We start from the raw sequence: 25,001 nt of genomic DNA on the forward strand, positions 1-25,001 counted from the left end.
TGCGGAGAGTGGGTGGGATAATCTTTCATATCGAACTGTGTCATACTCTTTCCCCTTGCCTTTAAAAAAATGGTTTTAAGCGTACAATTCAGTGGTTTTTAGGGTGTTCACAAAGTCATGCAATCACCACCACTATTTAATTCCTCAACATTTTGACCATTCCAAGCAGAAATCCATATTCATTGGGGTGGAGCTTCCCTGCCTTCTCCAGGGAACCATCCTCCCAGCACTTTAATGTGTTCACCAACCCAAAAGTTCTCCGAGCCCAGCTGTTTAGGGGTTTTATGGAGGTTTCATTACATGGGCATGATGGATTAAATCATTGGCCATTGGTGATTGGGAACTAGATCTCCAGCCCTTCTCCCCTCCCTGGAGGCCGGAGGTGGAAGGTGAGGGTGAAACCCTGTAATCAAGGGTTGGCAACCGGCTTCCATGGTGAAGCCATCAACACCCACCTCCCACCAGCAAGAGGCATCTCATTAGTACAGACTCAGGTATGGCTGAAAGAAGTTCATTATGAACAACAGAAGACACTCCAATTCCCTATCACAAGGGTTTTAGGAGCTCTGTGCCAGGAAGCAGAAACAAAGACCAAATATATTTTCTTTTTCTTTTCTTTTCTTTCTTTTTTTTTTTTTTTTTTTTTTTTTTTGAGACGGAGTCTCGCTCTGTCACCCGGGCTGGAGTGCAGTGGCCGGATCTCAGCTCACTGCAAGCTCCGCCTCCCGGGTTCACGCCATTCTCCTGCCTCAGCCTCCCGAGTAGCTGGGACTACAGGCGCCCGCCACCTTGCCCGGCTAGTTTTTTTTGTATTTTTTAGTAGAGACGGGGTTTCACCGTGTTATCCAGGATGGCCTCGATCTCCTGACCTTGTGATCCGCCCGTCTCAGCCTCCCAAAGTGCTGGGATTACAGGCTTGAGCCACCGCGCCTGGCTTCTTTTTTTTTCTTATTCTTTCTTTTTTCTTTTTCTTTTTTTTTTTTTTTTGAGACTGAGTCTCGCTCTCATTCTGTTGCCCAGGTTGGAGTGCAGTGGCACAATCTCAGCTCACTGCAACCTCCACCTCCAGGCTTCAAGCAATTCTCCTGCCTCAGCCTCCTGAGTAGCTGGGATTATAAGCATGCACCATCACACTTGGCTAATTTTTGCATTTTTACTAGAGACGGGGTTTCATCATATTGGTCAGGCTGGTCTCGAAATCCTGACCTCATGATCCGCCTGCCTCAGCCTCCCAAAGTGCTGGGATTATAGGCATGAGCCACCGCGCCCGGCTTTCTTTTTTTTTTTTTTAAGCAAATGGAAATTTTGATTTATCCCATCTTTTTTTGTTGTTGTTATTGTATTTTATTTTCATTATGTTAATTTCTATCTTTTATATTTAAAAAATTATATATATATATAATTTATATATATATATAATATATAATATATATATAATATATATTTTATATATATATATATATAGTTTTGAGAGGGAGTCTCACTCTGTGGCCTAGGCTGGAGTGCAGTGGAGCAATCTCAGCTCACCACAACCTCTGCTTCCTGGGTTCAAGAGATTCTCCTGCCTCAGCATCCTGAGTAGCTGGGACTACAGGCGCCGCCACCACACCCAGCTAATTTTTGTATTTTTAGTAGAGATGGGGTTTCACCATGTTAGGCAGGCTGGTCTCGAACTTCTGACCTCAGGTGACCCGCCCGTCTCAGCCTCCCAAAGTGCTGGAATTACAGGTGTGAGTCACTGCACCCAGCCTAAAAAATTACATCTATATTAGTTATACATATTTTGGGGGTATCTGTGATATTTTAATACTTGTATACAATGTGTAATGATCAACTCAGGGTAATTGGGCTAGCCATCACCTCAAACATTCATCTTTTCGTTTCTTCTTTCCTTTTCCTTTCTTTTGAGACAGGGTATTGCCCTGTCACCCAGGCTGGAGTGCAGTGGCACAATCATGGCTCACTGCGGCCTCGACCTTCTGGGCTCAAGCAATCCTCCCACCTCAGCCTCCCGACTGCAGGCATTCATCACCACACCCAGCTAACTTTCTTATTATCTGTGTAGACGGGGTCTTGCTATGTTGCCCAGGCTAGTCTCACACTCCTAGCTTCAAGTGATCCTCTCATCTCAGCCTCCAAAAGTGCTGGGATTACAGGCATGAGCCACTGCCCCCAACCTCATTAATCCTTTCTTTACGTTGGAGCATTACAAATGTCTCCTTGCTATTTTGAAACACACAATAAAGTATCATTAACTAAATCCCCCTACTGTACTCTTGAGTTACCTTATGATACCACAATGTTTTCTTCCTTGGCATGAGTAAAATCCTGCTGAGTGACACTCTGTTTTCTGGGTACACTACATTCTGTTTATCCGTGCCGTGGCTGATAGACATCTGGCTTGTTTCTGCCTTTTGGCTACTGTGACCAGTGTGCCGCGAACACTCGCGTACAGTGACCAGTGTGCCGCGAACACTTGCGTACACGTTTTTGTGTGGGCAGGTGTTTTCGTTGCTCTTAAGCAAATACCTAGAAGTGGAATTGTTGGATCGAATGGTTATCCCATGTTACTTTTTGAGGAACTGCCAAACTGTGAAACTATTTTCAAAAGTGTTTTTATATATATATAAAAAATATATATAAAAAATATATATATTATATATACTATTTTATATATATAACGTATATTATATATAAATATATAATATATAAATATATACATATTTTAAATATATATATATTTAACTTTCTAGATACAGTATTTAGATTTGTAAATCAAAAAGTGTCTGGGAAAGGTCTCAATCAATTTAGAAGTTTATTTTGCCAAGGTTAAGGAAATGCTCAGAAGAAAATAACATGGAGTCGCAGAAACAGTCTGTGGTCTATGTCATTCTCCAAAGATGATTTTGAAGGCTTCAATAGTTAAAAGGGAAAAGCAGGCTGGAGAGGAACGAGGAGGGTGATCCATATGTTGCAGGAAAAAGGAGCAGGTAGGGGAACAGTCAATTATTTGCTCATCTGATGCTCAGTAAGTTGGCACTGTACATAAGGTAAGGTGAACACGGAGTAGCTACCTGTGGAGGTCTTTAGCCTTTTCTCTGTAGCTCTCTGCGTAGGAACAAAAGGAAAGGCTGCTTCTTGCATGACTCAGCTTTCAGTTTTATTTTTTTTCCTTTCTGCAGAATGAATTGGGGTGCTGGCTTTTCATTTTCCTTTCACAGGTTTTTATCTCCCAATTAACTTCATAAACTCCTGGAAGCAAGGAACGGTCTTCTACTTCCTGGCATCTGCCACTGTATCTACGTTAATGCCTACACCTAGTATTTGTGTGTGAATGTGTAATTAAGACAATATGTCCTTTATCCTGAGAGTCAGTAAAGAAACAGTCTTACCGTCAGCCGGCTGGTGGACATGTACATATATATAGCTTTCTTTGTTTTCCTTACTTAACATGCTGGAGAAATTCAAGCAGCTGTGGGTGTGTGTATGTCACGGGGAATAGACAGTTTGGTGATGGCGGTTGGCGGGTGGTGGCGTAAGGGAGATGGGGATTAGGAAGAGTGGCTTACCTAATCCTCTGGTACAGTGTTCATCCAGAGCCCCAGGAGAGAAGAAGCCATTCTTGGTTTTATTGTTTTGTTTTGTTTTATTTATTTATTTATTTATTTATTTATTTATTTATTTATTTTTGAGACAGAGTCTCTCTCCATCTCCCAGGCTGGAGTGCAGCGGCGCGATCTCGGCTCACTGCAACCTCCGCCTCCCGGGTTCAAGCGATTCTCCCGCCTCGGCCTCCTGAGTAGCTGGGATTACAGGCGTGTGCCACTATGTCCAGATAATTTTGGTATTGTTAGTAGAGACGGGGTTTCACCATGTTGGTCAGGCTGGTCGCGAACCCCTGACCTTGTGATCCACCCGCCTCGGCCTCCCAAAGTGCTGGGATTACAGGCATGAGCCACCGCGCCCGGCCAAATCTGTTCTTATTTGAAGTGATAGAGTTTAAGCTACATCCACAGACCGGTGGTGACTTGGGAGGACCTTCCCTGCACTCTTCAGCTCCTCTCAATCTATCCATGCTTAGGGAGCCTTATTCCAGAGGCTAGTCAGGACTTTCTTAGTTTCAAGTGCCAGAAAACTAACTTAAACTAATTTAAGCCTACTCCCCTGCTCCCCACCAAAAAAAAAAAAAAAAAAAAAAAAAAAAAAAAAAGCAGGAGAGGAATGTATTTGGCTCTCAGTATTAGAGCGCCTAAGCTTCAGACGAGGCTGGGGTGACAGTCATCAGATTGTGCACTCGTGCTCCGTGTCCTCCTGACTCGAAGGCTCTGCTTTATTCTGTCTTGGCTTTATTCTCAGAAAGGTTCTTTTCACCCGGCAGTGAGATGTTCCCCAGCAGCTCCCTTTCCCGTCGTTACTTCTTTGACACAAACATGAGAAAGCAAGGCAACTAAGTTGTATTCACCAATCTGCCGGTAACAATAGTAACCTAATATCCAGCTAACGTCAGTCTCATCATGGTGGATACTCTGGAGATACCCTCAGAGTCGCCCGGTGTCACTGCTTTTCTCCACACAAGTTCTTGTGGAAATGCTAGGCTCACCCACTTGCAACTCATGTTCAGATAGCAAGCACCGAAACCCGTCTGTATGTATTGGCAACATCGGCGAAAATCACCTGTAGAATGCTTGGAAAATAATCGTGTTTCGGGACCGTTCTTTGACACTGCCTGCCATTCCTTTTGTTCTCATATCTTTGCTTTTGTCCTGCTCTTCTGACCTGCCAGGGGCTTGGTGCTGCTGGGCAGGCATGCAGGAGGCTGAGCCAGGTGGTGTGCAGGGCATTGTGTAGAGCGCACACCTGAGCTCTTTCTTCAGCTGACGCCAGCATTCCTGCTGGGCTCATGGTGCTAACATAGCACTTAGTCTTTTCCAATATTAGGAAACGGATCCCTACAATGATGACTGTGTTAGTCCACTCTTGTGTTGCTATAAAGAAATACTTGAAGGTGGGGGTGTGGTGGCTCACGCGTGTAATCCCAGAACATTGGGAGGCCGAGGCGGGTGGATCACGAGGTCAGGAGTTTGAGACCAGCCTGGCCAACATGGTGAAACCTGGTCTCTACTAAAAATAGAAAAATTAGCTGGGCGTAGTGGCGCATGCCTGTAATCCCAGCTACCCGGGAGGCTGAGGCAGGAGAATTTCTTGAACCCGGGAGTTGAAGGTTGCAGTGAGCCGAGATTGTGCCACCGCACTCCAGCCTGGGTGACAGAGCGAGACTCTATCTCACCAACCAACCAACCAAACAAAAAACAAACAAAACAAAAAAAAACTTGAGGCTGGGCACGGTGGTTCACGCCTGTAATCCCAGCACTTTGGGAGTCTGAGGTGGGAGAATCCCTTGAACCTGGGAGGTCGAGGCTACGGTGAGCGGTTATGGCACCTCTGCACTCCCGCCTGAGCAAGAGTGAGACCCTGTCTCAAAATTATAAATAAAATAAAGAAAAAATAATAAAAAGAAATACCCAAGACTGGGTACTTTATAAAGAAAAGAGGTTTAACTGGCTCACGGTTCTGCAGGCTGTACACAAAGCATAATGCCGGCATCATGTCACCTGGCCAGAGCAAGAGCAAGAGGGAAAGCAGGGAAGTCCTAGACTTTTAAATAACCGATCTCTCATGAACTAACTGGGTGAGAACTCACCACCAAGGGGATGGTGCTAAGCCATTAATGAAGGATCCATCCACTTCCGTGATCCAGTCACCTCCCACCAGGCCCCACATTGGCCCAGCATTGGGAATCACATTTCAATATAAGATTTGGAGAGGGCAAACATCTGAACCACAATAAAATTAGTAATAAAAACTAGGATGCCTTTGCAAGCTCAGCTCAATTCAAGGATGAGACTTGGAAGTTCTTTTCTTCTAATATTTAATAGAAATGGGATCTCACTATGATGCCCAAGCTGGTCTCGAACTCTTGAGCTCAAGCGAACCTCTCACCTTGACCTCCCAAAGTGCTGGGATTACAGGCATGAACCACTGCACCTGGCCTCTTTTTTTTTTTTTTTTTTTTTTTTGAGATGGACTCGCTCTGTTACCCAGGCTGGAGTGCAGTGGCACGATCTTGGCTAACTGCAACCTTCGCCTCCCAGGTTCAAGTGATCCTCCTGCCTCAGCATCCCCTAGTAGCTGGGATTACAGGCATGCACCACCATGGCCAGCTAAGGTTTGTATTTTTAGTAGAGACGGGGTTTTACCATGTTGGCCAGGCTGGTCTTGAACTCCTGGCCTCAGGTGACCCACCTGCCTCTGCCTCCCAAAGTGCTGGGATTACAGGCGTGAGCCAACACACCCGGCCTTTTCTTTCCTTTTTTTTTAATACAAGGTCTCTCTCTCTGTCATCCAGGTGGGAGTGTGGTGGTGCAGTCATGGCTCACTGCAGCCTCAACCTCCTGGGCTCACACAACGATCCTCCTGCCTCAGCCTCCTGGGTAGCTAAGACTACAGGCACATGCCAGCCTTCCTGGATTTTTTTTTTTTTTTTTACTTTTTTTGTAGAGACTGAGATGGGGGGGGGTCTCATTATGTTGCCCAAGCTGGTCTTGAACTCCTGGACTCAAGCGAGCCTTCCACCTCAGCCTCCCAAAGTGCTGGGATTACAGGCATTTAGCCACCGACCCTGGAAAAATTTGAAAGTTTTTTTATCCTCTATGTCTTCTGGCCCTCTGTGGCTACTTCTCTATCATCCCCTAAAAATTTTTGAGCCAAGGATGGGAAAAGAAGTGGAGAGGACCAGAGTCTGGCTCACCTCACACAATTGTGTTCCTGCAAGAACTCCAAGGAGATCCAAACTTCTACATTTAAGCCTGGTCAACATTATGACAACATATTTGTCAAGGTAGAAGAATATAACATGTTAACAATTTGCTTGCTTAATTTATACATTTTAAATATCAAGTCTAGAGTTTCTTTCTTCACCTGTGCCTTGGGCCTTGCAAATGTTAGAAGCAATCCTCCCTTTCTTTTTTTCCCTCTTCTTGCCAGCTCTGCTGAGGTATGGTCTTAGCATTCTCATTAAAAGAAGGGAACCCAAAGCACTTAACCCAAAGCCTCGCCCGTCTTGAATGTGTATCAGCTGTGCCTTCTATGCAGGAGAATCACCGACAGACTCAAACTCTAGCGAGCAGAGAGAGCTTGGGAAAGAGTATGATGTGATCGATGTACTTAGGTCTCATTTGGCAAATGTTGTTGGGTGTTAAAAGGAAGAAAAAAAAGCATGTCAGAGTGGGTTAAGAATAGAAGCTTCATCAGCAGCTGCAAGAAGCCCAAGCATGATAAGCAGCACGTGTGAGCACTCGCCTCGCGGAAGAAAACAGCTCCCAGGAGGGCTCACAGAACGTTCCTTGCCCTTCATTGACAACTTGCATTCACGGTCACACTACCTACCTGGGAAGGGAGACTTGTTGTGGCTTCTTGAAGATGAGGAAACTGAGGCACAAACAACTCAAGTATTTACGGTACGTTAATTATATCTCAATTTTTTTTTTTTTTTGAGACAGAGTCTCGCTCTGTCGCCCAGGCTGGAGTGCGGTGGCGCGATCTCAGCTCACTGCAAGCTCCGCCTCCCGGGTTCACGCCATTCTCCTGCCTCAGCCTCCCGAGTAGCTGGGACCACAGGCGCCGCCACCGCGCCCGGCTAGTTTTTTGTATTTTTAGTAGAGAAGGGGTTTCACTGTGTTAGCCAGGATGGTCTTGATCTCCTGACCTCGTGATCCGCCCACCTCGGCCTCCCAAACTGCTGGGATTACAGGCCTGAGCCACCACGCCTGGCCTTTTTTTTTTTTTTTTTTTTGAGATAGGGTCTTGCTCTGTTGCCCAGGCTAGAGTGAAGTGGCATAATCACAGCTCACTGCAGCCTCGACCTCCCAGGCACAAGCCATCCTCCCACCTCAGTCTCCTAAGTAGCTGGCACCACAAGCACGTGCCGCCACGCCTGGCTAACTTTTAAATTATTTGCAGAGAGGGGTCTTCCTGTGTTGTTCAGTCTGGTCTCAGGCTCCTGGGCTCAAGTGATCCTCCTGACTTGGCCCCGCAAAGTGCTGGGATTACAGGGGTGAGCCACCACACCCAGACACAGAGCAATTTTTTTTTTTTTTTTTTTTGAGACAGAGTCTCACTCTGTCGCCCAGGCTGGAGTGAAGTGGCGCCATCTCAGCTCACTGCAACCTCCGCCTGCCGGGTTCAAGCGATTCTCCTGCCTCAGCCTCCTGAGTAGCTGGGATTACAGGAGTCTGCCACCATGCCCGGCTAAGTTTTTGTATCTTTAGGAGAGACGGAGTTTCACCATGTTGGCCAGGCTGGTCTCGAACTCCTGACCTCAGAAGATCCACCCGCCCTGGCCTCCCAAAGTGCTGGGATTATAGGCGTGAGCCACCGTGCCCCGCCAGCTCAATTTTTTTTTTTAAAGTCAAGTATCTTGCCCAAGGTCACAAAATAAGACTACTAAATCATAATGTTTGACCTGGACCAGTTACAGAATTTACAGGGCCCATTTACAGAAGGGCCCATTTACAAAAAGAAAATGTGGGACCCCGTGTTCAGTTACTATGAGGAACTGCAGGACAGTGACAGCAGAGCAGTAAACCAGGCGTGAGAACTCTGGCCCTCTACAGGCTGCTTGCCCAGGAAGCCGGCCCTTTCCATGGTACAGGTAAAGTCAGACATAGACCTCAGGTCTTGTGGTTCCCAATCAGGCGTGTGAATGTCTCAAGCAGACCAGTGGTTCTCAAACAGAGGGACACCAATGCCTGGGGTTCCTCTGTTATAGTTCTCTATCGGTTAGACTTTTGGGGGTTGCTTTCCTGTCATCACTCAAGTTTGAGAAACACTGGGGCAGTTCTCTTCCTATCAAAGGCCAGTCCCTCCACACAGGGACAGAACCGTGTTTTGTGGGGGCCTGAAACCTACATCACTCGAGGGGCCTCTTTAAGAAAAAGAACATAAAATTATAAATAAAATGTAGGCCGGGCGCGGTGGCTCAAGCCTGTAATCCCAGCACTCTGGGAGGCCGAGGCAGGCGGATCACGAGGTCAGGAGATCGAGACCATCCTGGCTAACACGGTGAAACCCCGTCTCTACTAAAAAATACAAAAAACTAGCCGGGCGAGGTGGCAGGCGCCTGTAGTCCCAGCTACTCAGGAGGCTGAGACAGGAGAATGGCCCGAACCCGGGAGGCGGAGCTTGCAGTGAGCTGAGATCCGGCCACTACACTCCAGCCTGGGCGACAGAGCGAGACTCCGTCTCAAAAAAAAAAATAAAAATAAAAATAAAAATAAATAAATAAATAAATAAATAAAATGTAAGTGTTGAAAGATGGCCCGTGTAAGTGAGGAGCCCTAAGTCTTTGGCTTCACTGACTTTGTGATAAATCCTTCTCTTCCTGCACCTGTGTCCCTGACGTCATCTTCTCTCACCTTCTCAAGGACTTGGCTTCTTTGATTATCCCTTCCCTTTCCTGTGTCTTTAATTTCACTCCATCTACCACTATTTTTTTTTTTTTTTTTTTTTTTTTTGAGACGGAGTCTCGCTCTGTAGCCCAGGCTGGAGTGCAGTGGCCGGATCTCAGCTCACTGCAAGCTCCGCCTCCCGGGTTCACGCCATTCTCCTGCCTCAGCCTCCCGAGTAGCTGGGACTACAGGCGCTGCCACCTCGCCCGGCTATTTTTTGTATTTCTTAGTAGAGACGGGGTTTCACCGTGTTAGCCAGGCTGGTCTCGATCTCCTGACCTCGTGATCCGCCCATCTCGGCCTCCCAAAGTGCTGGGATTACAGGCTTGAGCCACCGCGCCCGGCCAATCTACCACTATTTACATGCTTCTCTCCCCTTTGACTTCTCCTCTCTCTCCAGGACCCTTCCTTGTCTCTGATCTCTTCAGAGACAACATTCTTGGAAGAGTTAAGTCTTCACAGGCTACTCCTTCACCTTCCATTCCCCTTCCTCCTGTTCCTACTGGAACTGACGTGCAAGTCAGTCACTCTGCTTGCAGAGTTCAACAACAAGAGTGAGGTCTGGTAGAAAGAAAGGGATTTATTTCCAAAGCTAGCTTAGGGGAACAGGCACAGGCATCCTGCCTTTAAACGTACACTTCTCTTTTGGAGCAGAAAGCAGGCACTTTCAAAAGGCAGGGGAGGAAGCAAGCAAGGTAGGGCCTTATCTACTGGGCAGCCGAGCTGGTGACTGCTGGCATCTTACTACTGAAAACTCTCCAAGTTTGAGAGAGTTGTGGGCATGCTGTTTGACTGCTATCTCTCTGGGCAACCTCCTGGAGGGTGAGCGTTCCATTGTGGGCACACTTTGGTCGGCAAATGGACTGTTAACTCTCGAGGAGAGTTCGATCTGGAAGCACAGTTAGATGAACTTGCCCTGTAGGGAGTGTCTGGTGAAGGGGAAGTAAAAGGCTATCTTTGCATTTCTAAAAGGTTAAGTAGGAAATGGGGAACCCAGGGAGTGAGAAAAAAAGAGAGAGAGAGAAAAATAATTTAAATATCTCTTAGAAAAAACTGTGAATACTCGGTTGCACTACCTTGCTTCTGTTCCCATCCCTTCACTGAAAAACGGATTTTGTCATGTTTCTCAACACTATCTAGCTTGCTTGTTGCTTGAACCTATGAATCTACACTCATTTCTACTACCGGACCTCTCAGCAGCATTCGCCGTAGCTGGGAACTCTGTTTTTCTTCAAGCTCCTTTCTCGGCTTCAACGACACCACAACCTCCTTGTTTTACTCTCCAGTCTCTGATTATTCTTTTTGTTCTCTTCTGCAGGACCCTTGTGTTCTACCCAAACTCTAATAGTGTGATAGGTAAAGTAACTAAACCACACAGGGCTCAGTCCGTTTTCAGCCTGAGACTGGGTAATCTATAAACAAAAGAGGTTTAGTTGACTCACAGTTCTGCATGGCTGGGGAGGCCTCAGGAAACCTACAACCATGGTGGAAGGCAAAGGGGAAGGAAAGATCTCTTCACGTGGTGGCAGGAAAGAGAGAGAGAAGAGCACAGGGAAAACCGCCACTTCTAAAACCATCAGCTCTCCTGAGAACTCCCTCACTATCACAAAACAGCATGGGGGAAACCGTCCCACGATCCCGTCACCTCCCACCAGGTCCCTTCCTCCACACGTGGGGATGACAATTTGAGATTAGATTTGGGTGGGGACACAGAGCCAAACCATATCACCTAGAGCCCTGATCTCTCTTTTTTTTTTTTTTTTTTTGAGATGGAGTCTGGCTCTGTCACCCAGGCTGGAGTGCAGTGGGGCGATCTCTGCTCACTGCAACATCCGCCTCCCAGGTTGAAACGATTCTCTAGCCTCAGCCTCCCAAGTAGCTGGGATTACAGGCGCGTGCCACTGCGTCCAGCTAACTTTTTTTTTTTTTTTTTTGGTATTTTTAGTAGAGATGGGGTTTTGCCATGTTGGCCAGGCTGGTCTTGAACTCCTGACCTCAGGTGATCCGCCCACCTAGGCCTCCCAAAGTGCTGGGATTACAGACGTGAGCCACTGGGCTGGGCCATAGCCCCCATCTCTTTTCTATTTATACTGTCTTACTAACCACTGAGATGGTGATATTTGCATCGAGAACTTAAGGAGGTGAGAATATATGGCCATCTGAAGTAAGAGCATTCCAGGCAATAAGGAGACAGCCAGGAGGCCAATGTGGTGGAGTGAGTCAATGACAGGGAAAGAAGCTGGAGATGAGGTCACAGATAGTGAGGACGGTGGACAGATCATGTGAAGCCTAAGCTGGCCATTGTAACGCCTTTGCCTTTGGTTTTTCCTCTGAGCGAGGGGAGACGCCAGTGCAGGGCTATGAGCAGAGGATGCCATGGTTCTGGCTTACATCTTAGTAGGATCACTCTCATGTGCTACATGTGAAAGAACGGGTGAACGAACAGAGGAGTGAATGGAAGAAAATGGAGACGAGAAAGAAAATAGAGGGCCAGGCACAGTGGCTCACGCCTGTAATCCCAGCACTTTGGGAGGCCAAGGCGGGTGGATCACCTGAGGTCGGGAGTTCGAGACCAGCCTGACCAACATGAAGAAACCCCATCTCTACTAAAAGTATAAAATTAGCCGGGTGTGGTGACACATGCCTGTAATCCCAGCTACTCGGGAGGCTGAGGCAGGAGAATTGCTTGAACCCAGGAGACAGAGGTTGCAGTGAGCTGAGATCATGCCATTGCACTCCACCCTGGGCAACAAGAGTGAAATTCTGTCTCAAAACGAAAACAAAAATTATCTGGGCATGGTAGCATGTGCCTGTAATCCCAGCTACTGGGGAGGCTGAGGCAGAAGAATTGCTTGAACCCGGGAGGTGGAGGCTGCAGTGAGCTGAGATCGCACCACTGAACTCCAGCCTGTGACAGCGCCAGACTCCTTCTGAGAAAGAGAGAGAGAGAGAGAGAGAGAGAAGGAAGGAAGGAAGGAAGGAAGGAAGGAAGGAAGGAAGGAAGGAAGGAAGGAAGGAAGGAAGGAAGGAAGGAAGGAAGGAAGGAAGGAAGGAAGGAAAAGAAAGAAAGAAAGAAAGAAGAAAGAAAGAGAAAGAAAGAAGAAGGAAAGAAGGAAAGGAAGGAAGGAAGAAAGGAAGAAAGAAAGGAAGGAAGGAAGGAAGGAAGGAAGGAAGGAAGGAAAGAAGGAAGGAAGGAAGGAAGGAAGGAAGGAAGGAGGACTCATAGAGAAGTATAATTCCAGGGTCACTTCCTCACCACATTACAGACATGAAGACCATTTAAGGTGCCCGCGTTGCTTGCTGCAGCTCTCTCCTTAGGCTTGCAGCTCTGTAGGAGGGGCAGGGAAGACACTTGAGCTCAGGAGAGAAAAGCAGCTGCTGGTGAGGTGGGAGGAAGACCTGAGGCAGCTTCACTGTCACTGGAAACCTGACCCTTTTCGGTTTAGCCAGACAATGACCGCCTTGGTTGGGGAATGTTAGGGAAACTTGCCAAGTGTGCAGTCTGCCTCTCAGCCTAGACCATCTCTGACGGAGGAGTGTACCTCTTGAATTGGCAGAAATGAGACAGAGCAGAGGGAAGAACTAACATTTCTCCTTAGTACACCATGCAGACTGTCAGAATGAGTTGCCGAATCTATTTTATTCTAACCGTGAGAAAGTAAGACATCCGTAAACAGAGGAGAAGTTATAATTGTGGGGTTTAGAATTTAAGGAGCTCCAAAATGGCTCCTCTAGATAAATTTATCTCTACTAATCATTGTTTACCTCTGCTGTGTTCTTTTATTTTTTATTTTTTTTAAGAATGAAATTAAATTTTTCCTTGTCATAAAAATAGTGCATGTGGGTTCAAAATTCCAGCGGTACAAAGGATATGCAATGCTAAGGAAGTCTTTCAACAACATAAGCATGTAAAGTCTTCCTAAATTCATCTATAGCTTTAACCCTATCCCAGTGAAAAATGCTATCAGAATATTTTAGGATCACACAAGGCAACACTAAAGTATATTGGGAAAAGTAAATGTGCAAAAACATGATGAAAATTCGGAAACAGAAAACAGCAGAGGAAGATTTACCCAAGAAGGTGAAAATGTAAAAGTATCATAATTAAAAGCTTGGTAGTGCCACAGGAATAGACAGATTAATGGTACAAAACAGTATATAGAAATAGGCCAAATATACAGGGGAATGGAGTGTAAGACAGAGGTTGAATTTTAAGATCTGAAGGAAAAGTTTACTAATAAATGGAGCTGAACCATTTACCTTAGTATCTAGAAAAACATAAAATCGGATCCCTATCTCATTTCTTATACCAAACAAAATTCAGATGAATCACGTATTTAACATTTAAAAATAAAGCCATAAAAGTACCGAAACAAAACACGGGAGAATTAAAAAAAAATAATTCCGAGGGATGTTATCAACTGAATTGTGTTCCCCAAAATTCATGTTTGAAACTCTAACTCCCAGTATCTCGGAATGTGGCTGTATTTAGAGATAGGGTCTTCGGAAAGGTAATTCAGTTAAAATGAAGTTGTGAGGGTGGGCCCTAATCCAACGTGACTGGTGTCCTTATAAGAAGCGATCAGGGCCAGGCGCGGTGGCTCACGCCTGTAATCCCAGCACTTTGGGAGGCCGAGACGGGCGGATCACGAGGTCAGGAGATCGAGACCATCCTGGCTAACCCGGTGAAACCCCGTCTCTACTAAAAAATACAAAAAACTAGCCGGGCGAGGTGGCAGGCGTCTGTAGTCCCAGCTACTCGGGAGGCTGAGGCAGGAGAATGGTGTAAACCCGGGAGGCGGAGCTTGCAGTGAGCTGAGATCATGCCACTGCACTCCAGCCTGGGCCACAGAGCAAGACTCCGTCTCAAAAAAAAAAAAAAAAAAAAAAAAAAAGAAGCGATCAGGACCCAGGCGAGCAGAGAGACAAGACCGTGTGAAGACACATGCAGACGGTACCTTACAAGTCACGGACAGAGTTCTCAGAAGAAACCAACCCTGCCTACACCTCGAGCGTGGACTTTTGGCCTCCAGAACTGTGAGGAAATAAATCTCTTTGTGGTTCAAGCCACTCAGCCTATGGTACTTTATTATGGAAGCCCTAGCCAACCAATGTGGGGATTCAATCTTTCCAAGCAAGATACACGGTTCAGAAGCAGCAAAAGAAATGATTGAGAAATTTAACTGCATAAAAATGGAAAATTTCTGCATAAAAACAAAAACGAACTGCAGCAGCAATAAAAAGCTCCCCCAACCAATTCGAAAAACAAATAATAAGTTGGGAAAACATAACGAATCCAAAGACCTAATTTCCTTAGATTGTCAGATCCATTTACTCTCATTCTCTCTCGTCCTGCTCTCTCTCTTCCCTCCAAAGCTGGAATTCCAAATTTTCATACGATGTCTCCCGAAGGTTTCATGTTGAAAACTAATTTGATTTTTAAACACACTGTTCAAGCCAACACAGCGTGGGGCGCCTGGTTTGGGATCTCTGGTCTAGACCACCACCACAGGGGACATTCCTTCTGCAGGTCAGTCCAAAATGGCCTACGAGTCCTTTTTCAGATCTCACTGCCAGTGAGTGATGCAGAATGAAGATTTCGTTTTAGTCATCCAGGATTACACACACACACACACACACGCACGCATGCCCAATTAATATTCTCTCTCTCATACAGTATAATTTGGAGCTGTATTATGGAAGGAAACCATTTCCCTATATGGAACATAATATGTGTTGACCTTCCCCTGCCCAAATGCGAACAGTGCTTTAGGTTTTTTGTGCAGGGCTGTGTGAGTTGCTTCCTTTCTCCCTGCCTTATATGGTAGCACCAGGCCCAGAGGCCTACCTGCAGAAGAAGCAGGAGGCTTCGCAGAGCTGCCTGTTGATGGACGGCTACACTGAGAACCTGCAATAGCGTTCAAATAACTCCCTTCTCTGTACTTGAAGCCAAATCGCATTCCCAGGCAGACATGTCCAGAGGGGAAAGAAGGAACAAGAAAACGAAGGATCCACTTACCCGAGAATCTCCTCCTATGAGCAAGTGTTAGGTGAGGGTGGGGATAAGACGCCTGTCTCGGGGGACAGGGCTGTAAACAATCATACTTTGAATTTTTAACTATGGTTAATCTTGGATAGTGGGATTTGGGATAAATTTGCTTTTATTACATGTAATGGTCTGTATTTCTGAATTGTCTACAGTGAGCTCGTATTGCTTTTATGAACAGGAGAAAGAACAATAAATGCCATAAAAATCAGGTAGTGTGTTAATCTTATCTTCCTAACAAGACTATATAAGCTCCCTGAGAGAAGGAGTCACTTGTGTGTGCATGTGGTGGCCTTTCCGACACCTGCAGTGTTGGGCTCATGGTATCCACTTAGTGAACACTTGCTGACAGTCATTGATTTGGAGTCTTCTCCAGAGCTAGTCCTGATGAAGGTCACTAGACAGAAGTCCTGCCTCGGTCAGACTGACCCTTGTGGAACTGACTGGAAAGCAGATCTGTGGGTTGGACAGGTTTTGCCCGGTGTTGATCTTGCCCCACGGGCACCCAGATGCACAGCGCTGTATTCCAGGACTCTGCACCAGCAGCCTGTCATTTGGTATTATTTTCGACTTCAGTTAGTGTTTGCTGGTTTACAACAGGGTTTCCACTCGCAGGTTTAAAACCGATGGTGTTTATCATCTATCAGCTTGAATGTTATTTCAACCAAGAAGCATCCCCTGATCTCCTTACCTAGAAGTCATCTTTTCTTCCTCTAAGTTTTATTATATGCTTTTTACCGCCACATCACCATCACTTTCTAACTTTGTGTTACAGTTATTTATGCACACAGCTCATCTCCTTTCCTGGACTCTGTGTTCCCTAAGATTCGGATCCATTCTGCCATGGCTTGCTTTGTCCTATGATGAGATAACATGGTTCAAGCAGTTACTTGTGTGCCAGGCCCTTTACACGGACAATGCTGTTTAAGCCTCACACCTGCTTCCCATGAAGCATTTTCATCTTCATTTTACAAATGATAAACCTGAAGTCCCAAAAGATTAATATCATATCTGGCATAATGTGACACAGCTACTGATTGGTACAGCCTGGACTTGAATTCAAGTGGCCTGACTTGAGAGTCTATGCTCTTAACCACTGGGCCACAGCACCCCTGAATAACGCTTTCTGCACATCGTCCCCAGTAAAAATGCAGCAGACACCTGTTACATGAATTCATTAATCAGTTCATCCATGATCCAAGGATGTTGGGCAGCTGTTAGGAGACCATCCCAGTTTCAGACACCTCTTCTGACCTACACCTTAGGATGGCTAAGACCATAAAGGACTTAGGAATAAAATCAGGTGAGATCCTTTCATATCCAAACCACTGTCAAACTGAGTTCTTCCAAGACTAACATTAGTAACATTAGAGTTAACCCAAGACACAGCTTCACAGTGCCATGCAGACCTAGCCGAGTCTGATGACTTCCTAAAAAGGAGATGTTACACATCTCAGAGAACTAAATTACGTAACCCTTTGAACTGTGGTGTTTGTTGTGTGTGTCAGGGGGTGGGGCAGCCATCTCTACCTCGTAGGGCTGTGGTGAGGTTTAATGAAATAATGTGAAGTGCCCAGACCAGTGCTTGGTGCATAGAAAGAACTTCACACGTTAACACTACCCTCCCCTCTAGCCTCATCCCTGCTTTGCAGCTAAGCTGAAAGAAGGCACAAAGCCAAGAGGAGAGATGAGAGATGACAGCTGGCAACACGAGAGATGTTGGTCGGATTCCACAGGGTTACGTGATTGTGAATCAGAGGTGTCAAGGTCCACTCCCGAGATTCCAAAGAGCAGCTTTTAGTCTTGCAGGAAAAGTGAGGCAGGAGAGGGATCAGTGAGAGGCCTAATGGGAGAAAGAGGAAGTATTTATTCCTAGCAGAGGGCGAAATTCGTCCTTGGGATTCTTTTACTGTGATGAGTGACTACTGTGTTGGTCAGAGTTGGATTAGTGTAAGGGCGTTCAAAGATCTACAGAACTCACTGAGTTGTCTGCATTTTACCGAGGAATGGGAAGATTAATTGCGGGCACCTGCCAGTCTAGTCATCCCACTTAATATAACCAGCCCCAGAAAATTCCTCTCTCATTCCAGAAACCACTAAGTCTCCTGACTCTGAAGTTTGCACATCTGTCTGGAAAAAGACAGTTCAGGTCTCATTTTTCCCAAGCAGTAGGAGAAGCCCATCTCAATAGAGCTAGAAGTTTGTCCTAAGAATCTGGAGGGTTACTTAAAAGCTATTCCAACAACCCATGTCTTAGGTGAAGCTCCCCAGAAACAGACTCCTGGACAGAGGTGTGCATGCAGGGCTCATTGGTTTGCTGTTCACGGCGAGTACAGAGTGACAGCTCCTGGGAGTCAGGGCAGCAGAACTGGGCAGGGGGAGAAGCTGAAGTATAGTGTCATTGCTCTAGAGGCTTCAGCTGGGCTTACGGGGCACAGAGTGACAAAACTGCTAAGTTACCCCCAGTGAGGCAAGGTGTGGGCCTTTGTATCCATTAGCGACCATTCAATGCTGTGTGACCCCAGGGAAGGGGTGTAGCCTCGTGCAAGGCCCTTGCTGAGAGCCATTCCAGGAGATGGACTCAGCTAGGAGGTGCCAATGGCTACCGGTGTGAGGATCCGAGTATCCACCATAGCCTGCTGTGCAACTCTGAGTCATATTTAAAACTCAAAATCTATGAGAAATGTTGGTTTGTTGGTTTATTTATTTATTTATTTATTTATTTTTATTTTTTGAGACGGAGTCTCGCTCTGTCGCCCAGGCTGGAGTGCAGTGGCGTGATCTCAGCTCACTGCAAGCTCTGCCTCCCGGGTTCACGCCGTTCTGCTTCAGTCTCCCGAGTAGCTGGGACTACAGGCGCCCGCCACCTCGCCCGGCTAGTTTTTTGTATTTTTTAGTAGAGACGGGGTTTCACCGTGTTCGCCAGGATGGTCTCGATCTCCTGAACTCGTGATCCGCCCGTCTCGGCCTCCCAAAGTGCTGGGATTACAGGCGTGAGCCACCGCGCCCGGCCTATTTTTATTTTTTAGAGACAAGGTCTCTCTCAGTCACACAGGCTGGACTGCGGCGGCAATTCAACCTTGAATTCCTAGGCTCAAACAAGCTTCTACCACCTCAGCCCCACAACTAAGGATTGCCGGAGTCCAGGAGGTCAAGGCTACAGTGAGCTATGATCATGCCACTGCACTCTAGCCTGGGTGACAACAGCAACAAAATACCCTCATTTGTCAAGCCCTTGGAAGAAAAGATGAGAGTTTGTTAGGTCTTGGGGAAAAAAAGAAAAAAAAGAAATAGTCAAGTAATATCACCCACCCAGTGATTCCCCTCTATGGCTGACCCGTTACTTTCCCAAAGCATTTTTTCTTGTGTATAGCACTCAGAATCTGTCTTATATTAAATAACTTTTTATTTTTGTTTGTTTTTCAGAAATCCATTGCTGGCAAATGTTTGTTTGTTTTTGGAGCTGGTGTCTGACTTCACCACTGGTTGTGAGTTCCTGGAAAGATCTCAAGACCTATCCCATCTCCTCCTAGTGAAGGATGATATTCATACTAGTTGACACTCAGTACAGGGCAGACACCAACCAATTCAAGCTGACAGAGGTCTTAAGCAAGTTGCATGGCAGTCTTGGTGTACAGAACTGAATATTTGTTCTACACATAGAAGGCATCCAAAAGCAATTTTGAATTGAATGTTATTGGTTTAGTAGACCTGGCTGTGGTATCTCATGGCCTTCTTTCAGAAGTCAGGCAGCTTTTTATTTTTTTGTCAAAATATGATCATAATGACTTTTTTTCCTCCTTGATTTAGATTCTACAGGAGTCTGTGAGTAATTTTGAAGAACTTTGCAAAAAACAGGACACTCTGTACCTGCAATGCCCAGTATATAGCCTCTAGCCACATGTATAAGGTTGTTAGGTAAAATATGGCATGCTCAGTTAAATTTGAATTTCAGATAAAAAAGGATAATTTTAGAGTATAAGTGTGTTCCATGCAAGATTTGGAGTGTACTTCAGCTACAGAATTGTGTGTTGCTGATCTGTAAGTGATAATTAACTAAGCATCCTGTACTTTATTTGTTAAATCTAATAACCCTACTCATGAGTATCTGAATTTAACATAATTAAAATTTAATTTAAAATTTAGTTCCTCAGTCTACGAGTCACATTTTAAGCACTCAGTAGCCACATGCGGCTAACAGTTACCATATTGAACAGTACAAATATAGAACATTTCCATCATCACAGAACGTTCCATTGGACATCACTTTTGCCAAGCAAAAGATGGCTTGTAAGAAACTATTTTACAGCTTGTTAAAAAAACTGTGTTTGAGGCTGGGAAACTGCCAGGAAACCCTAGAAGGCCCCTTCTGACATAGCCAAGCCACAGTCTTCCTGTTCATCTGTTACTCTTAGTGAATACGCAAGGTGTTTGACGAAAAGGGAGAATCTTTGTTCCAGAAAAAATCCAAGTTGATATGAAAGAAGCAGCTTTTGTGGATCTACGTTTGTGGAGGCAATTGTTCTACTTTCCTTCTGGACTACCAGAAAATAAGCTAGCTATCCGTCCAAAGCAAGCAAAAATGTAAAAGCTCCTAAATGAAAAACGAGTGTATATCACTTACTAGTATTATTATTCATAGATTTTCTTAAAGTAATAATCAGAGAGCATCATCAACTAGAATATCTGCTTAAAGCCTAAGTCATTGATTAACTTGGTAAACACAGCAGAAGGATTGCCTCTCTTAATTAGCCTTTTGGGAGAAACTATGTTTTGAATTGCTGCCTATAGCCCTGGGAATCCTTTAAGAGCAGGAGCTGATTAAGACCTAGAAGAGATATATGCCAAAAGCTGATTTTTACATATGACTTGGCAAGTCTTAACAGAATCTGGCTGTCTTACCAAGTGGGGCCAGCTAAAAGTGAATGAAACCCATATCGACATCAAAGGCAGAAATCATAAAGAAAACAACTGATAGACTTGACCCAAGATACTCAAAAGTTGTCCATCAAAGTTATAAAAAGTAGGTCAGCTAGGGGTTCAAGTCCAGCCTGGGCAACATAGTCTGACTCCACCTCTAAAAAGAAAAAAATAAGATATTAAAAACAAAGTAAAGGCAGATGACTTAAATTTGAAAATACTGTTATGTATGTGACATAGTACACATACAGTAAATAGCCACCGCATGAATAAACATCTATGAAAGAATGTTTGACTTCAGGACTGATCTAAGAATGACAAATTAAAATATAACAGTGACATATCATTTTCACCTGTCAGCTTGGCAATAGTGAAAAAAATTAATACCCAGTGTCGGTAATGGTGAGGAGAATTTGCCATATACACATTGTTGATGGGAACGTAAAGCGGTATACACTTTTTGATGGGCAAGTTGACAACATGTGAAAAAAGCTTGTCCAAAACCTTTGACACAGCAATTTCATTTTGAGGTAGTTATTCCGAGAGAATACTTACAAATGCCCAAACCTTTGTGTATGATGGCAATGTAGATGATATATGTATTAGTCTATTCTCACATTGCTATAAATAAATATTTGAGGTTGGATAATTTGTAAAGAAAAGAGGTTTAATTGGATCATGGTTCTGCAGTCTGTACAGGAAACATAGTGGCATCTGCTTCTGGAGAGGGCTCAGAAAACTTATAATCATGGTGGAAGGTGAATTCAAAGCAGGCCTGTCTGTATCTGAGAACATACAGAACTCTATTCTGTGTGTTCAAAAAGCTAGGCTGGGCACGCCAGAGCAGAAGGAAGAGAGAGAGTTGGGGGGAGGTGCCACACACTTTTAAACAGCCAGACCTCGTGAGAACTTTACCACCAGCACAGCACCAAAGGGGGAAATCCGTCTCCCATTATCCAGTCACCTCCCACCAGGCCCCACCTCCAACACTGGGGATTACAATTCCATCTGAGATTTGGGCGGGGACACACATCCAAACCATGTCAACATGTACGTTTTGTTGGTTCGTTCCGTCAATCCTTGTAATATCCTTTTGACCTTAGTGTTTGCTGCAAGACACAGACACGAGATGCCACTCCTATAGAATTATCCAAGCCGGAGATAGAAGAGGAGTTCTGTCTGTGGCCTCTGGCATTCTGGCTATGTGGTTGGGATTCTAGAACTATCAGTAGCCATATCTTCCACGAGAATGTGGTCAACATATAGAAGTAGAGATCAGTTGGAGAGACAGTGAAAGAGAAAGCACACTGGTCTAATTTGAGATGCTCTATCCTGTTAACCTTAAGGCCAGTGTATTTTCTTCCTTGCTACGGTTGGATGACGTGAGCCAATTAATTCTACCTGTTTTGCTAAACATAGCATGAGTGTGGATGTCTACTTCCAATCCAGATGGAACAACAGTGATCAAATTTTACCTTCCCATCAGAAATTACTAAACACGGCCGGGCGTGGTGGCTCACGCCTGTAATCCCAGCACTTTGGGAGGCCGAGACGGGCGGATCACAAGGTCAGGAGATCGAGACCATCCTGGCTAACACGGTGAAACCCCGTCTCTACTAAAAATACATTAAAAAAAATTAGCCGGGCACGGTGGCAGCGCCTGTAGTCCCAGCTACACGGGAGGCTGAGGCAGGAGAATGGTGTGAACCCAGGAAGCGGAGCTTGCAGTGAGTGGAGATCGCGCCACTGCACTCCAGCCTGGGCGAGAGAGTAAGACTCTGTCTCAAAAAAAAAAGAAAAAAAAAAAAGAAATTACTAAACATTTAGACAAAATATATTTGTAAAAGTAACTGTTTTCAACAAGTAGGACATCAGGCCACAAGGAACAATAATTTATGAGAGATGGGAAACAAAGGAGGTGAGCCCTATGATTGCCCAGCTGACTGCCTGGAGAGAGTTTCCAGGTGGTGGCACAGAAAGGTGGATGCTAGGTAGAGCCTGGCAGAGCCCGAGGTGAGGAGATGGAGCTGAGAGTCCAGGGTGACCAAGACAGCTAGAGTGGACAGGGCAGAATAGCAGATAGGAGAGAACTGCACAGAGAGAGAAAAAAGACGCACAGCAACAGCAAATCCACAGATCTTCAGAGAGCCCCCGAGTACACAGCGCAGTACTCAATAGGACATGAATGTGAGGATACTGCTCAGGCTGGGGACAGAACCACCTGAAAGGATTGAGGCCCCAGTAGCTAGAACTCACATAGGGCCAGAAGTAGTGCCTGTTCCCACCAGGCGTACTGGAAATCTATAATTCACAGGGCATTGGTTAAAGTATTCAGGAGGGTCGGCCGGGCGCGATGGCTCACGCCTGTAATCCCAGTACTTTGGGAGGCTGAGGCGGGCGGATCACTAGGTCAAGAGATCGAGACCATCCTGGCTAACACGGTGAAACCCCATCTCTAGTAAAAATACAAAAACTTAGCCAGGCATGGTGGCGGGCGCCTGCAGTCCCAGCTATTCAGGAGGCTGAGGCAGGAGAATGGCGGGAACCCGGGAGGCAGAGCTCGCAGTGAGCCGAGATCGCGCTACTGCACTCCAGCCTGGGCGACAGAGCGAGACTCCATCTCAGAAAAAATAAAAAATAAATAAAAATAAAGTATTCAGGAGGGTCTTGCCTCAGTTCTGGACAAAAATTGTCCCTAGCCTAAAGGCAGCTCTGGTTCTGCCTAACAAATCTTAACAGCAAGACCTTAAAGGATTAAACTGTTTCCAAATAACTGTGTCCCAGAACTAACTCAAGAGTATTTGTGGGACTATAAACATATCCAGCCCCTAACAAGGTACATTCACTATGAATAATATTAAATAAAAATTACTGAGTGTACAAAGAGCAGGAAAGGATGATCCAAATGAGGAATGTAATTAATCAATCAAACTGACCTGGAACCTATGCAGATATTAGAATTAGCAGGCAAGAGCATTACAATAGTTATTATAACTCTATTCTGTATGTTCAAAAAGCTAGGCTGGGCATGGTGGCTCATGCCTGTAATCCCAGCACTTTGGGAGGCTGAGGCAGGTGGATCACCTGAAGTCGGGAGTTCGAGACCAGCCTGACCAACATGGAGAAACCTCGTCTCTACTAAAAATACAAAATTAGCCAGGCATGGTGGCGTGTGCCTGTAATCCCAGCTACTTGGGAGGCTGAGGCAGGAGAATTGCTTGAACCTGGGAGGTAGAAGTTGCGGTGAGCCGAGATCACGGCAGTGCACTCCAGCCTGGGCAACAAGAGCAAAACTCCATCTTGAAAAAAATAAATAAATAAAGCCAGGGGAAAGACTAAATATATTAAGTAGAGACATGGAAGATATTAAAAGACCCCAATTTAACTTTTATAAATGAAAACTACAATGTCTGAGATGACCACTATACTGGATGGGATAAATGACAGATTATCCATCATGTTTTAAAAATTTATCCATGTTTTAGTCTGTAACAGTACTTCATTCTTTTTTATGCCTGAATAATATTCAATTGCATGGATATGCCACGTTTTATTTATCTATCAATTGATGGACATTTGGGTTGGCTGTTACGAATAATACTGGTATGAACATTTATGTACAAGTTATTGTGTGGATATATGTTTTTGTTTTTCGTGTGTATATACCTCGGAGTGGAATTGCTGGAACAAGCTAGAATTGACAAAATTGTCTGGCAACTTTGTGTTGAGCCTTTTTGTTGTTTGAGACAGAGTCTTGTTCTGTTGTGCAGGCTGGAGTACGGTGGTGCAATGATGGCTCACTGAAGCTCTGACCTCCTGGGCTCAAGCCATCTTCCCACCCCAGCCTCCAAGTAGCTGGGAATACAGGTGTGTGGCACCACATCTGGCTAATTTTTTATTTTTAATTTTTTTTAAGATAGGGTCTCACCAGGATGGTCTTGAACTCCTGGGCTCAAGGGATCTTCCTGCCACAGCCTCCCAAAGTGCTGAGATTACAGGCATAAGTAACTGCCCCTCACTTGTGTTGAACCTTTTGAGGAAGTGCAAGACTGTTTTCCAAGTCAGTGGAACGTACATCACCTTATATTCCCACCAATAGTAAATGAGGGTTCCAATTTCTCCACCTCCTCACCAATACTTATTATTATCTTCGTTTGTTTGTTTGTTTGAGATGAAGTCTCACTCTGTTGCCCAGGCTGGAGTGCAATGGTGCAATCTTGGCTCACTGCAACCTCCACCTACCAGTTCAAGCGATTCTCCTGCCTCAGCCTCCCAAGTAACTTCCACCACGCTTGGCTGATTTTTGTATTTTTAGTAGAGACAGGGTTTCACCATGTTGACCAGACTTGTCTCAAACTCCTGACCTCAGGTGATCCACTCACCTCAGCCTCCCAAAGTGCTGGGATTACAGGCATGAGTCACCATGCCCGGCCTATCTTTCTTTTTGATTATAGTCATCCTAGTGGATGTGATCAGTACATCATTATGGTTTTGACTATCATCAATCCAGTAGCTTCTTTTCATGTGTT

At 45.3% G+C, this 25,001-nt stretch overlaps 1 long non-coding RNA gene across 1 annotated transcript; it reads left to right on the forward strand.

Annotated features, from left to right (window-relative positions):
- The first annotated feature begins 7,284 nt into the window (after positions 1–7,284).
- Positions 7,285–19,698, forward strand: LOC141408005 (uncharacterized). The gene is made up of 2 exons (XR_012419843.1): positions 7,285–7,517; positions 18,979–19,698. It is a non-coding gene; the product is annotated as an uncharacterized lncRNA (long non-coding RNA).
- The last annotated feature ends 5,303 nt before the right edge of the window (positions 19,699–25,001 follow it).

Source organism: Macaca fascicularis, chromosome 11 (genome assembly GCF_037993035.2).
Source record: "Macaca fascicularis isolate 582-1 chromosome 11, T2T-MFA8v1.1".
Taxonomy (NCBI): Eukaryota; Metazoa; Chordata; class Mammalia; order Primates; family Cercopithecidae; genus Macaca; species Macaca fascicularis.